The following is a 14174-nucleotide window of genomic DNA, read 5'->3' as shown; positions in this document are numbered from 1 at the left end:
AAAGAGGGAAAATACATATTATACACATCGCCTCTGGGAAACAGTAATCACAAAAGTCATTAAACATTCTGTCAAAGGCTCTGCAGACTCCTTTTCTCTCCTGCCCAGTTTTGTTAGCGATAAAGGCACGTTCCTAATATTTGCCACTTTCAAATTCATAATTTACTACTCAAAAGGCAGCAAAAAATACATTATATTTTCATAAAAGATTATGAAGTTGTCCAATTTTCCAGAGCTGCAGGAGGACTGAAACCTTGTGCTATGGCACGGGTCCCTTCATGAATTATGGATAGGGTGATTTTACAATTCAAAGCAATGGTTCTCACCTTTCCCATTGCCTGGCGTCACTGGATGATGCTTCTGGAGGCGCGGAGTCTTTCGAGCCTGACAAACACGCATCCTTTATGAAGGCAAAGCGACTATGAGAGCGTGGTCGAGACACCCCAAAGACTATCGCTGTATTTAGGGCAGGGATTTGGTCCTCTTGCTGAAGAGTCGCCTCCAGTATTTCAAGGGTCTAAAACCATGCATTGGAAATCACTGGGATCCAGGTTTTCACTGCTACTTCTGAGTGGGTTGCCTACAAGAGAGGCAGGTAGATTTTAGAAACTCACTCAGTATAAGCCAACAGTAAGGGCATAAAAGAGTTTGGCTACCCTGATTTTCATCGCAACAGCACCCTAACTTCAAAGCAAGTTGTTTCATGAGTTACCATATCCTACAGATTAGCACCACAGTTTTGGATTCCCCTACTATATACAAGCTGTAATTGAGTTTTGGTAAGAATATTCCTATTGGCTTGCTCTTGTGGATTCTCTGGAGTCTAATAAGGGCTTGTACTCATAATGCAGTTTTTTCTGTAACTGGAATCCTCTATCACTACGTATTCTATTTTAATGTAACTTGCAGAAACTTAATATCCTTCAGGCTTAAACATAATATATGCCTAAAACAAGCTAAAAAGGATTGCCAACTTGCCTGCCATCTGTAATTGAGCTTCAGTCTTTTCCAGTTCGCAAAATGAAATCTTGCCTCTGCACATTCTCCAAAGCTAGACTTTATCTGACACAGAAGAGCAGAAAACAGAATTTCATTTTTTCCAAGTTTTATATAGACATAGAGCACATTTTCTTGCTATACAGTTAACTCCTACTGGCTTCAGAAAGGTTTACTTAAATTCTTCTAGGGAAATTAGAGCCTGCAGACACAAAGTTTGCATATCCATATACATGCCAAGACATATGCCAAGTCTCATCTCATCCAGCAAAAGAACTCCCATTTGAAAATTAAAGACAGACTCCAAAAGCTTTCTCTATTTAACGAATAGACTTTGCTATTTTGTTAATTCTGCAAGATTTGAGATTTTACTCTATGCTTTATTTTCATCCTTTTTCTAATACATTGAAAATGCCCATTTACAACAAATTCTTTGATGGCCCTTTTCACTTTAAATTGAATCTTATTCCCCATCTCTTTTCTCTCTCCCCAAAATATTCAGACTATCTCCAAAACTATAGTTTATACAGTGGAGAACACGGAAATAATTCCAGATCTTCAGTCTGCTCAAAATAAATATTACATCATTGCCAGGTTCACTGTGAGTAGGTCCACCTATAGAGAATAACCGCAAGCAAAGAGAACATGCATAGAAGGGGCTGCATGATATGCATGCGTAGAGGGAGGGAAAGAGGAAGGGGACTGTACATGCAAGACAAGAATCTGCAGGTCCAGTGAAGGATGATGGTCTCCATATTGCTGTATTAAGAGGACAGTATATTATGCTTCCCTTTATGGCTGAAAATAGGGGAGAGCTACTACTGCCTGAAGACCAGAGAGACTGAGCAGGCAAGGGAATAGGAAGGTTTATTATTAAATCAAATGAGATTCAATACTAGCACAGCTTACTGCTATAGATCCTGAATCCAATATCTTACATGAGACAGATAATGATATAGTCAGTGGGAGGTCCTTCCAAAGGAGGAAAAAAAACTCTGTTTTTTTTTTTATTTATTCTTTTTTTTATCCCTTTCTTTCTTGAACCTTTGGAGAAGGGAGGGGAAGTTTGTCTTGTTTCTACTTTTTCTCTGCTTAGAAAAAAGAAAACCAATTTCATTGCATACACACACAAGAGACCAAAGCCAGAAACTCAATGAAAGTGACACTCTATCAGGAGTTTCCGAATTAGGCTAGGAAGGGTAGGAGAAGAAGCGTCTTGAGTTGTCGAGGCTTCTGAATACATTCCCTGAAAAGGGCCAAGTTCCCAGCCTGGGTAAATCAAACCAAAATAACTAAAGTCAACATAACTCCACTGATTTGTCCCTAAGCCAGAGATCTGACTCATTCTCCACCAGCATTACTGACTACATTCACTCTGAGCACACGCTTTTAGGTAGGAATAACAAATTCCCACCTTGTAAAGACCCTGACAGCAGAAAGACGATTTTCCTTTGTTTTCTAATGAGCAGTGTTAAGATTAAACAGGTTTTCATAGACGTTAAAACAGGATCTCTCATAGACAATCCCCCCAGTACAGCATCCACACTTGCTTTTTGTGCATAAAGCAAAGGACAGTAAGATTGTACTGCTCTGATCATGAGTGTGAGCTTAGCAACAGAAAGACTCAGTCACCTTGTAGCAAGGATCCAGTAATACAGTAAACTTTAACATACAATATAAATTACATAGCTATTTCCTTGATTTACCCAAGCATGCTGAACATTATGAACTGATACAAGAACAAAACAGATATGTTTAAGTCCTAAAGCTACTGATCCCAGATGCATAACACAAAAGCCTATTGCAGATATACAAAACTCACAGAAGCCTGTAGCAATCTGAACACCAAAAAATCCAGTAAACATGTACTCAGAGGAGAAGAAATTTAGCCATATAGACAATATTTGACCCTGCTATAAGAAGATCTTAAGTCCAGCAGATTGTCAGACACTCCAACGAAAATGCAAGATTTATATAAAATGGCCAAGTTACACTGTGAGTATCTGAAGGCAGGATGGAGCTATTTAACTCAGAAGAAATGAGCCTTTCAGAGACATTTCACGGAAGTATTCCAGGTGAAGACAGTAAGGTTTCTGTAAACTATACTGAGTGTTTTTCCCTACCTTGCAATCGAGGGGTAAATACTCTGAAAGTTATTTTTAGGGTTAGATTTTAGCTTTAGGCTTTGGGCAGGAACAAGATCTCTGGCCAGCATAAGCAATAGGAGCTCCTAAATCTTTTAAAGAGTAAGAGCACGTGCCAAAAGTGCCAGGTTACTTTTGCTGACTTTTACAGAGAAGTTTATGCTTTTTGATCTGCCGTTCTTAATCTTTTCCCCAGTCCCATAGAGATTCTCATGCCACGGTTGGCTCTGGAGCCCGCACTAACTTGCTGCTCTCCCCATGCTTTAAAACTACAGACGAACTCACAGAATTTCTGAAACAACCAGAGGCAGAATAAAATCTGGCTTTGCTATGTGGGAATCTAACCAGGGTGACCATGTAAAGTGATTTTGTTGTGAGCTGACCAAACAAAATCATTGAACTCATTTAATGAGTCATTTCTCTATATGACTAACCCTGTAAATTAGCTAAAACAGTTATTTAACAAGTCATTGGCAGGACACGTGTGTGTGTGTGTGTGTGTGTGTGTGTGTGTGTGTGTGTGTGTGTGTGTGTGTGTGTGTGTGTGTGTGTATATGTCTATGTGAATGTATATATATCAGGAGCTAACTTAGCTGTGTTCTTTTTACTATATAAAAATAGCAAGCTCTAATAGCTAAGTCTTATGGTACAATGAATGACTCATTTTTTAAAAAACTCGGTAAGATAAACTATGTCATATTAAAGAAGAATGTCTATTTTACATGACCTGTGGCCAGATGCAAGCCTATACTCCCTCATATTGCATTACTGCAGGCTTGTTTTTAATATAACATACTCAATGTTTCTATTAATGTTGTCTGTTTACATTTTGTATTCCCAAAAAGCTGTATGAGGATTGATATTGCTGTAGGTTATATCAGCACAAACATGTCTGTCCAATGTCACATCAATACTAATAGGACTTTTAATGCTGGCTGCTGTTTTATGGGAATTTTCAGACACTATTGTGTATAGAGTATAAATATTTATGTATGACGTGTGTTTGTGATTACATGTACATACACAGGAACAGCCAGACCTAGTTAATCAGGCAGTTTGAAAACTTCATTGCTTTCAGATGAAAAAGAAAATTATATTAACATATCAATAGCATATACATGCTGAGAGAGTGATTACCCTTTACATCTTCAGGATATCCAAGCACCCAGGCAGGCCCGGCTACATTAACACCCTATCTTAAATATTCTGTCTTGGTATCTCTCATTTCTCTCCTACTCTTTCTTCAGACTTTCTTCTCTCTTATCTGCCTTTCCTCTTTACCCTTTTCCATCTGTCTCATTTCTCTCTTCCCATTTCCCTTGTTCATCCGTCTTTCTCCCCTCTTTCTTCATTCATCACTCCCCTTGTCCTTTTTCCTCCCTTCCCCCTTTTCGTTTTTCCCTCTTCCCCTCCTCTTCTCCTCTTCCCACCCCCCGCTCCGTTCAGCCTGTTCTGCTTGAAGTTTCCACCTTGTGGTTGCGTACTGCTGACTTCACATTTGCTGTGGTGTGAACTTCACATCTGTGAATGGATGACAGGAAAGATTAATAACCCCGCGTTCCCCTTCTCCTTGACTGTGGGCCTATCTAATGAATAAATATATAAATAAATAACGCAGCTTAAAATCACCGAAATAGAGACCCAGAGCCTGGGAGAAAACAACATTCTGCTGAATCTCGTCTTTAAAAAAGAAGAACAACAACAACAAAAAAACCCACAACCTCTAATGATCTCTAGTTTACATACTCGGCAATTTTTTTCCTAAATACTTTATGGGGAAAAAAGAAAAGTTAGAGGCAAAGAAATCAGTCCTTTCTCCTGAGCCAATTAAAGGAAGAGTGATTTAAAAGCAATAATACAGAAGATATAGGAAACATGTGGGAAAGAAATTTAGAAACCTTGCAAAAAGCAGAGCTGTCAGGCAGCGGCCTCAGCTTAACACCACAGCCCTGTCAGTAACAGCCGAACGCACGGCTGTAGCTGCCTCCCCACTTCCAGTTAGAAATCGAACTGCAGAGCCATAACGTTAGAACAAGGAGGGCATTTCTGGCTAATTCCGGCTCCTCCACGCAAGTTCAGATCTCCACCTTGGCTCCAGGCCTGATTACACCATCCACAGCAACTTATCCCGGTACTGCTTCCTATCATGATTTACAGCATTAGATTCAACTCCTCTTTGACCGATTCCCCCCTTGTAAGTTGACCACTGGACTTAAGGAAGGGAACAGAAACAGCCTGAGCAAGGAGTCGGGATTCTTGGTTCAGTGCTTCTTCGGCACCTGGGGAGGGCAGAGGGGAGCCCTGCACCTAATGCCTTCTCACTTTAATCCTTCACCTCTCTCTTGGAAAATGCATCTTAACAGACCTGCTGTTATGGAGGGAAGAGGAGACCACTCAATGACTAGTTACAGGAGAAGAAGTCACAACAAGTCTCAGTCATTACCTCCTCAAACTCACGTGCAAAGTGCCTTTACAAATAGGGCAGTTTGGTCCAAAGGCATTCAACAGATAGTGATGCACAAAAACATCCAGGGGAAGGAGGAACTGATAATTAAAATGAGGAACTCGGCTCCATGTTCTGTACTCAGGCGAAATTCCCACCGGTCCTCTGATAATTAGAAAGTTTTCTCCATCCTAATATACCTACCCCAAATTTCATTTCTCTCTTAACACTTTTCACTTCAAACATGCACAGCCTAGCTTCTCTTTAAGTGAAGAAATCATACAGCCAAAAATATATCAAAAATATTATCTAACTATTATCCAATGTTCAAGTTTGCTTCTCATAAATTAGTATGAAAATAAAGGAAGCATTATTAGCATTTTTATTGTGCATTTTTTGTTTAACGCTAGATAACCTGTCTGAGAGAAAACCTCCGTGTCTTTCATCATCTGCTGCCCCTCGCCCCCAAAAGCAGGCTGGGGAAATCCCCATGTGATCATCCAGGGACCATAGTTTTTTTCCAGAGTCATTTTCTGAGTGGTGAGGGGGGGAAGGAGAAGAGGCACAGGGACCACCAAGTCTACAGACAACCTGAAGAACCAAATTGTCTTGCCATAACACAAAAAACATCACACAGCTAGCTCAACCTCTGCTACTTTCTCCAGTCATGGCCAAATTAACTGCTTTAGAGGAAGAAGATCTCACGTCACATTTTCTTCGGGCTGGACAGAGCTCTCCAGACCACACAGGTGAGGTTGCTCTCCCGTAACGCACGTGGCAGCACACAACACGCAGCCCCCAGCTCGGCACAGCTAGAGGACGGGCTGCGCAAGCCCGAAGACAAGGCGACTACTGCAGTAGAGCTGCTGAAACATGACATTTCTAATGTCCACTTGCCCTCAAACGCCTGTTTATTCTGCTGGGACGTGAGGACAGGACCAGCAGCCAGGAATTCAGCATTCGCAGCAGACCTCTTCCAGGCCCATATAGCAGTAAATCTACCCCTCGCACACCAAGGCAGAGATTAGCCTTCGTTTGCATCTGCATCATCCGCCGCTACCAACTTACCTGCTCCTTTCTGAGCCTCACCCAGGGCCTCTCGGCTCTCCGGCAGCAGCACGTTTTTTGAGGCATTTACGCTTGTTCGCAGGAGCGTTTCCTTAGAGCTGCTCTCGTGTTGTGTCGCTGCAGCGTTGCTTTTGCTCGTAGGCACCGAGCAAGGAGAAAAGAAAGCAGCAGCACTCTCTCTCTCCCCGGCTGCCCTTCCAGCTCTTGTGGCCCCTGTCCCCTCACCGGTGTGGGTCGCTGACGGGGAACGTCTAACCTGCAAGAGGACAATGAAATGCCAGGCGAATGCGGGAGCACAATTTCTTCCGGCTCACCCCAAAACCCCTGACACTAAACGTGGCAGCAAGGTCCTGGTCTCAGCAAACCCATCCGGGAAGGCTCAGTGATTCCCAGGCGAGGAAAGCCTGCGTGACCCAAACCGGTTGCTACTTGTAAGGTCTTCCGTGCATCTAGCTGGGTTATTGCAACAGAGAAATACCTTTTAAGCCTTCTTTAAAAACATCTTTTTCAAAAATCCACAATCTAACAAATACAAGCCACCCTAAATTGGTTTATAAGGTTAAGTAAGTCTGCAGCTGCATGTAACATCTGGGCTTTAAAAAAAAACAAAACAAAGGAAAATTGACACAAAGCACATTCCTCGTAGCACTTGTACATGTGAGTAATTTTACTCGTGTGCATTTACCAGATAAGGCCCATAAAATCATGTGGGAAAACCCTTAGAAAAAAGATAGATATCCTGTCATATTTTCATAAATATGTATGTGACACACACACACACGCACGCACTTTGTTTAAATGGTAGTTTTTAAATAACTGCTTTTAATGAAGAAAAATATTCAGCCCAATTCTGCAGTTTTAAGTTGCAAAACAGCTACAAAGTATGCAGGATCAGGCCCGGTGCATTCAATTTTATAATTCTTTTCTTGCATTCCAATTTTAAAATAAAGCAATTTTTCTCTCTCGAAATTTTGCAATATCCATGAATAATAAACTGCTCTAAAATTATAGTGACCTTCAGGTTTTAAATTTGAAAAGAATTCTAGATGGAAGAAATAAATGCAGTGTAAATAACCACTGGATAATTAAATTTATTTTTAAATAGCATCAAAGTCCAGAAGAAAGAGAATAACAAAGAGCATCTCATATAGACATGCACAAAGACTGTGTCTGTATAATTAGTTATCTAGCAGTAACCAAAGTCTTTTTTATATGGATTGATTATTTTTGAGATTGCATCTTGCAAATCTGAACTAGAAATGCTTTTTGTGCAGTGTTCAAACATGAAGATGCCTTTGGTAACACTACAGGCTGAGGATCCCAAATAGATATTTAATTTAGATTGAACAGGACACTTATGCCATGGTAAATAAATCGGTTTATTAATGAAAGCTTTTTCATTGATGTTTAATGGCTATCCTTTCTATGGAATTGCTGTTAATCCAAAATAAATGTGTTTAATAATCAATTGATATTTGTTTATCATGCAATAATGGTCTTATTAAATCAGAATTAAATGCCTATTAGGAAATGTTAACTTAAAGCTTTAGTATGACTTCTGAATAAGGGTACAATTAATAATTCTCTTACTTCTTGAGAAGGAGTAACAAATTAATTGTCAAAATATTGTAATGTGTGTTGCAAAACCCCATAAATGAGAACTTTGAATTGTTAAGTACAAAGAAGAGATAAATGTTTCTAAGAGGAGATTAAAATTTCTACATTATAATTATTACATTTAGTAGGATTTCTTTTACTGGGTTTTAATAAATCTAAAGTCTTTTTTTTAATCAAATTGTTTGATGACTGGGGGAAGAAAAAGGAAGGGGAGGAATATCTTATTTTCCTTATAGCTACTTGCAGAATAGCTGCTCTTTGTTCAACAAATTTTTCTTTCCAAAAGCAATGCTGTACTATTAAAAATTCCAAAGTTTTTCTTTTTGACTCTTTTTAAATGTGTGTTTTCTTTTAAAAGACAGGGAAGAAAAAAAAAGATTACAGTTAACTCATTGTCTCTAATTGCAAACATATCCCTTCCCATCAGCGTGGCATTTGATCAAAACGCCACAAATAAATATATTAAGACATCCATCAGTTTCACGTCTCCGCCGTCATTTTTAAAGAAGTTGCAAAATGTCTGTTATTAACATCCTAAGGGCTGGGCTGAGTCTTGCCTGTTTTCCTCTGCTTTTCAAGGACTGAAGGAGGATTTTTTCAGCAAGAGGAGCACTGGCGTCAGCCCTACGAGCCGCAGATGCAACGGAGCCACCGAGGACTCCAGCCCTGGCTGGCTCCCACCACCTGCAGCAGCCGGGGACATCCCACTGGGAAAAAGGGGTTCTCAACGGCCCGACAGGGCCGCAGAAGGGCAAAGAGGGAGTCTCTGACCCTACGAGTAAAAGCTGAACGACAGATGCTTGTAGGGCAGATGCACGTTGAGGCCCCCGGTGCAGGCTTGAGGTTGCTCAGTGAAGGAACTTGTGCGTAACCAGCCTGGCAAGATGCTCTGGGCTACGCGGGAATTGCTCGTGTTTCACCCCGGGTATTTAGCTGCATTGAAGTTCTTTATAAGCAGGCTGCAGGGGAAGGAAAGGAGGGTGCAAGAGCAGTTCATTTCTATTTAAAAAGTAGCTGTGTTTTATAAAGGAGCTGAAAAGGTTTAATCAAAGCGACACCTCATTTTTCTTTTGGGCACCATGCAGAAAACTAGCCTCAAATGCTTCTAACAAGTATCTCTATTAACTACGCCAGGCACATTCAGACCTTAAATTTGTTCTTTGTAACATTAAAAAAAAAAAAAGGAAAGAACAAGGAAATAATGATGTTTCCAAGCCCTTTCAGACAGCTAGCTGAATTATAAGAAGAAATAATACCTATAACTAAGCAAAATACCCAATAAAAAGAATCAACTATTTCCCTGAATCAAAAACCAAAATGAAACCAAACAGTGCTCTTACTGCCTGTGTTTGCTAATTTGTGACAACTCTTAGCATAGGACTCTCCTGGCATGCATATTTATAGGAATTACCAAATAGGGGAATTCTGAATTTAGAACACAAAAACCCAAGTTTCATCTGTCTTTTCAAGAAAGAAAAGCAGCATTGGGAAACCTATCCCTCAGTCAGACTAAATGAACAGGTCTAAAATTTGCAGAATAAGGATTAGTCACAAAGTATCCAGCAAGCAATGACTAGAGGAACACACATAAAAAAAAAAAAGAAAAAGAAAAAAAAAAGAAAAGAAATCAAACTGTTCAGACAGTTTGCAGATAGAAAGAGGATAAATTCTATTAATGAATTATTCAATATGTGGTCAGCTCTACCTTGGGCCAAATTTATCTTCCACATGAGCAAATGCAACTCCCCATAAAGTTCATGGCACTTTTAACAGAAGGTTTACTACAGCGCTCATCAGCACACTCTTACACTAGAGACTAATTTTTCTGGAAGCCTCTATCAAGTGGTTCAAATTTCTAATAAAAATGTTAACTTCCATAAATGCGGAAAGTACATTTTCAGTAACCAGTATTGCACATTCCAGCCCAGAAGTGTTTCATAAACCTTTTTGAAAATGTTTGCTTGTCCCAGTTAAAGTAATTAACAAGCAGTATTCCAGGAGACCATCAGCTCCTAGAATCTCATTGTCTTCTCTGTATGTGAGCTATAGTGTATAAACATCTAAAAAAACCAATTTCTTGTCATTTGAAACTGCGTGTACGTGGAGCTATTACAACCAAACTCCAGCGAGTCAAACGAATCACCTTGTCTGTGCAACACAATCATAATTAAACACTCAAGCCCTGTCATAACAGCAGTCAAAGCTGGAAAGATCTGATGTACTTAGCACCAGTTCACTTGGAAAAGAAATACTATGCAAAAGTGAGCTTACCCTCTCTGAAGAAAAGGAAAGAAAGGAAGAAAAGGAAAGAAAGGAAGAAAAGGAAAGAAAGGAAGAAAAGGAAAGAAAGGAAGAAAAGGAAAGAAAGGCTATTATTTTTCACAGCAGAATGTTGAATTCTTTCCTTTTATTACAGAGAGATAATTTAGGATCTAAAATGCCTTTGTTTTAATTGAAGAATCCACGTCTAATTCACTGCGCTGGTTTAAATTTTACCAGCTAAGTGTTCATTGATTATTAGGAAAGAGGAGCACTTCAAAACATCATTTATTCTCTCACGCATGCAGGAAGGCCAGCGCTTAATATTTGCATATAGACCTGGGTAGGTTTGAGAGCTTCCTCAACATAGTCAGAGTGTCATTTAGAAGAATTATATGGTCTAGCAGTGTCTCTGGAATTCCAGCCTCCCAGAAGATTGAAAAATGCTACCCTGTTACAATCATAAATATAAAATTAAAAGTTCAGATCTTAAAAAGCAAAAGCAAATACCGAACAGCAACAATAAATTATATTTTACAATTATAACATCCAGAACATTTTAAAATGAATGTAAAAATTAAACTGAGTGAAAAATTAATAAAAAACATAATTTCAAGGTCTTCAAATGGCTTTTTACCCGTGAATCACAGAAAGCTCCAGTGGAAAGCCCCAGAGCTCCATCTTGTGGCCTTTCTCTTTTGAGGAAGGAAAGCAAATTAAAAATAAAAATCATTTTGTTATTAAATCACTCAAAAATGCAACTGCTTTTGCTCGCATCACACGTAGAAGCAAGGCAGGAAAAAAAAAAAAAGCCAAACTATTTTTTCTCTATTTTTCCTGTGCAATGTCATCTCATTTTTGCTTAAGGAAAAATTCTTTACTTTTTCCTAACCCACAACCCATTGCAAAACCATTGCCAACAGTAGGCTCTAAATTAAATAAATGTGTGGTCTGAAAGAGAAAGTGGACTACAGAAGGGCATATCATAGAGTTAGGAGGCCACACAGTCCCCAGTTGAAACCAGTTTGTAGTTGTTAGTTGGGATTACTTCTTTTTCCACCAACAGTTCCAAGCACCTTCCTTAATTCTGAAAGAAAAGGAATATTTGGGCCAGAGCTACTGCATCCCAGGCTCTACAGTTATTTTCTACTTTTCTCATTTGCTCTTTTACTATCTTTGCAGGACAACTCCTAAGAATTTCCAAAACAAACATTTCTCGCCTTGTACAAAACTAAACTGCTGCACCGAGTGTAAAGACGGCTCCAACTCTCCTTGCGTTTCCTCCTCCAAGTTGCGACTTTTGCAGGGCCGACAGTCATGCTCCGCAGTCTGTGGAAAGCTCAGGGCTGAGTTTGTATTTGCCGTGGAGAAAACAGATACAGTCAAAAATAAAGACAAATTAAGAAGGCACAACCAGTTTATCTAAATTATAGAAGAACTTGTAGCTCTGTCATCATAAAATTGGACTGTTTCAAGATTGCGACATGCAATTTTGCTGTATTTGGAGAGGCAAGAATCTGCTTTGACTTTGCTCAGACATGGATAATGCAGGCAAGTTGACTCCTGTAGGTTTTTGTAACGTGGGGTTTTTTTGTTGTTGTTATCCTGAATCAGTTAACAGATAAATCCCAACTTAGTTGTTCTTTGTCCACTCTGAAACAGGATCCTCCTTATGAGGTTATTATCTGTTTCCCACAGCAAATCATGCCCCAAACCCAGATCTCCATTCTGTGTTCAATACAGTCAAGGGGCATCCCTGAAGATATTTTGGAGGGGGGAAGGCTCATAAATTTTTGTGTCTCATTAATTTAAGACCAAGCCATGAAAAAAAAAATGTGAGTTCTTTTAGAAACTTCTTCATTACATGATAAAGAGGGGTAGCACCAGACCTATAATGTACTGCACACCTTATCAAAATAACCCCCATGGAGAAGCAAATGGATCCATAAATTTGCAATGAAGTTAAGGGTCTTTTATCTCTGGGTGGCTAGTTTGAAACTGGTCCAATTGTCACCCAGGGTCACTGTCATCAGGTGAGCTGTTCCATGGCCTTTGCACAACAAGTCCTGCTCAAGCCATGGCCAATGCACATGCCAAGACATGACCGCGGTAGGCGTGGATATAGCCAGGTTAATTTTAATCTAGTTAACTGGTGAACTAACTGCAGTGACACTAAAGAAGCAAAGGTGGTACTGAACCTCAAGGACTCGCCCATTAGAGATGCCTCTTCCTCTAACACTATTATACCTGGGCTGGTTATGCTGAAACCAGAAAAAAGACCCTGAAAGTTAGCCAGATCTTATATATGAGTCTACTAAATAAGATCAAGGTGCTAGTGAGAAATAAGCCATACTGCAAGGTCTGATACAGAGCATCGGGTACAGAAGAGAACACATCTCCTCTGCTGGAAGGCGCAAAGGAAGCATATTCCCTCCTTGGCTTCATCAGGCACCACCCCACCACCACACAGCCTCCAAGAGGGACCTGGGCTCCGGTGCCTTTCCAGGCCCAAAAGAGAGCAGAGCAGAACCAGGCAGGCTTCTCCGCTAGCCTTTGCACAGTTGAAGGTTGGCCTAGAAACAGCTGGCTCACCCACAGCTAAAAATAATCAGCATCCTCCTGTATATGATAGGAATCTTAGGAAACACATTGTCAAGTTCAGGAAAGGTCTAGTGGCCATTTCCCCAAATCCATTCATCTTCTAGTGCTGGGTCATGCAAGCCTTACTCAGCCTGGGACAGGACTTTGCTCCTTCAGTACTTCCACTGGGAATAATGCCACTCTCTTGGACAATAAAAATGTATGAAAAGGAGCAGGGGAGGAGCAGAAGGGTGAGGTGCAGCTTCAGAGAAGATAAAAAACCTCTACAGAACTAGCCGAGGCCACACCACCTGCAACTTGAAGTCCACAACCAAGGAGAATAAAGCAAAGCCGAGGAAAGGGAGAGTCTACGAGATGTCTAAGGAAAAAAGAAAGCAGCTTTCAGAGAGGGACTTCTTTTTTTTTTTTTTTTTTTTTTTTTTTTTTTTTTTTTTAAAGAGGAAATGTTTCAGAGCTCCAAGGCAGAGAAGCCAAGGCAAGGGATGAGCAGGCAGCCAGATGTCACCAGGATGACATTCATCAAGGTTTGGGGGATTACACGAGGGGCTTGAGCAGGAGGGGAGAAGAAGCCCACAGAGGGGTTCAAGAACAGAGCAGCAGGAGGAGGCATTAGTCAGCTAAACACATCACGTGCCACAGCAGGACAGCACAAGCGAGGCCCTGACTGCGGGTGGGTTTTGTAGTGCATGTCTGATTTCTCAAGCCAAACTCACTCATTGCAGATAGGTGACAACTACAGCTAGTGTAAATTACTCAATAAATCTGAACTTTTCAGCTATCTTTGTGGACTATGAAAAGAGAAGAAAGAATCACACATTGGACAGATGCAAATTTTTGGTAAAGGAGGAAACAGGATAACTGGATGATGTATGTATTTGCATCTCTCTTTTTCATAGACTCACTTATACAACAAACGGCATTTATTTATATTTCAAATTACTTTCCATCCAAAAAAATCCAAAAAACCCCAGAGAGGATACAAGAGTTGACTGACATCTTATTTCTCTGTGTTTGCATTTTTTTGGCATGCAGGGCATAATCTGGTT

At 40.2% G+C, this 14174-nt stretch overlaps 1 long non-coding RNA gene across 1 annotated transcript in view; it reads right to left on the bottom strand.

Moving 5' to 3' along the window:
- The window catches only part of LOC112979126 (uncharacterized), a 69987-nt gene that overhangs the window by 42487 nt on the left and 13326 nt on the right, over positions 1-14174 (bottom strand). Inside the window, exons 4-6 of the long non-coding RNA XR_010391866.1 lie at positions 6652-6907; positions 979-1062; positions 327-580 (exon numbers count right to left, since the gene is read on the bottom strand). This is a non-coding gene — a long non-coding RNA (uncharacterized LOC112979126). The remainder of the gene's footprint in view (positions 1-326; positions 581-978; positions 1063-6651; positions 6908-14174) is intronic.

The sequence above is a fragment of the Dromaius novaehollandiae genome, chromosome 16 (genome assembly GCF_036370855.1).
Source record: "Dromaius novaehollandiae isolate bDroNov1 chromosome 16, bDroNov1.hap1, whole genome shotgun sequence".
NCBI lineage: Eukaryota > Metazoa > Chordata > Aves > Casuariiformes > Dromaiidae > Dromaius > Dromaius novaehollandiae.
Note: the sequence above shows the minus strand (reverse complement) of the source record. Positions and strands in the feature narration are given on the sequence as shown.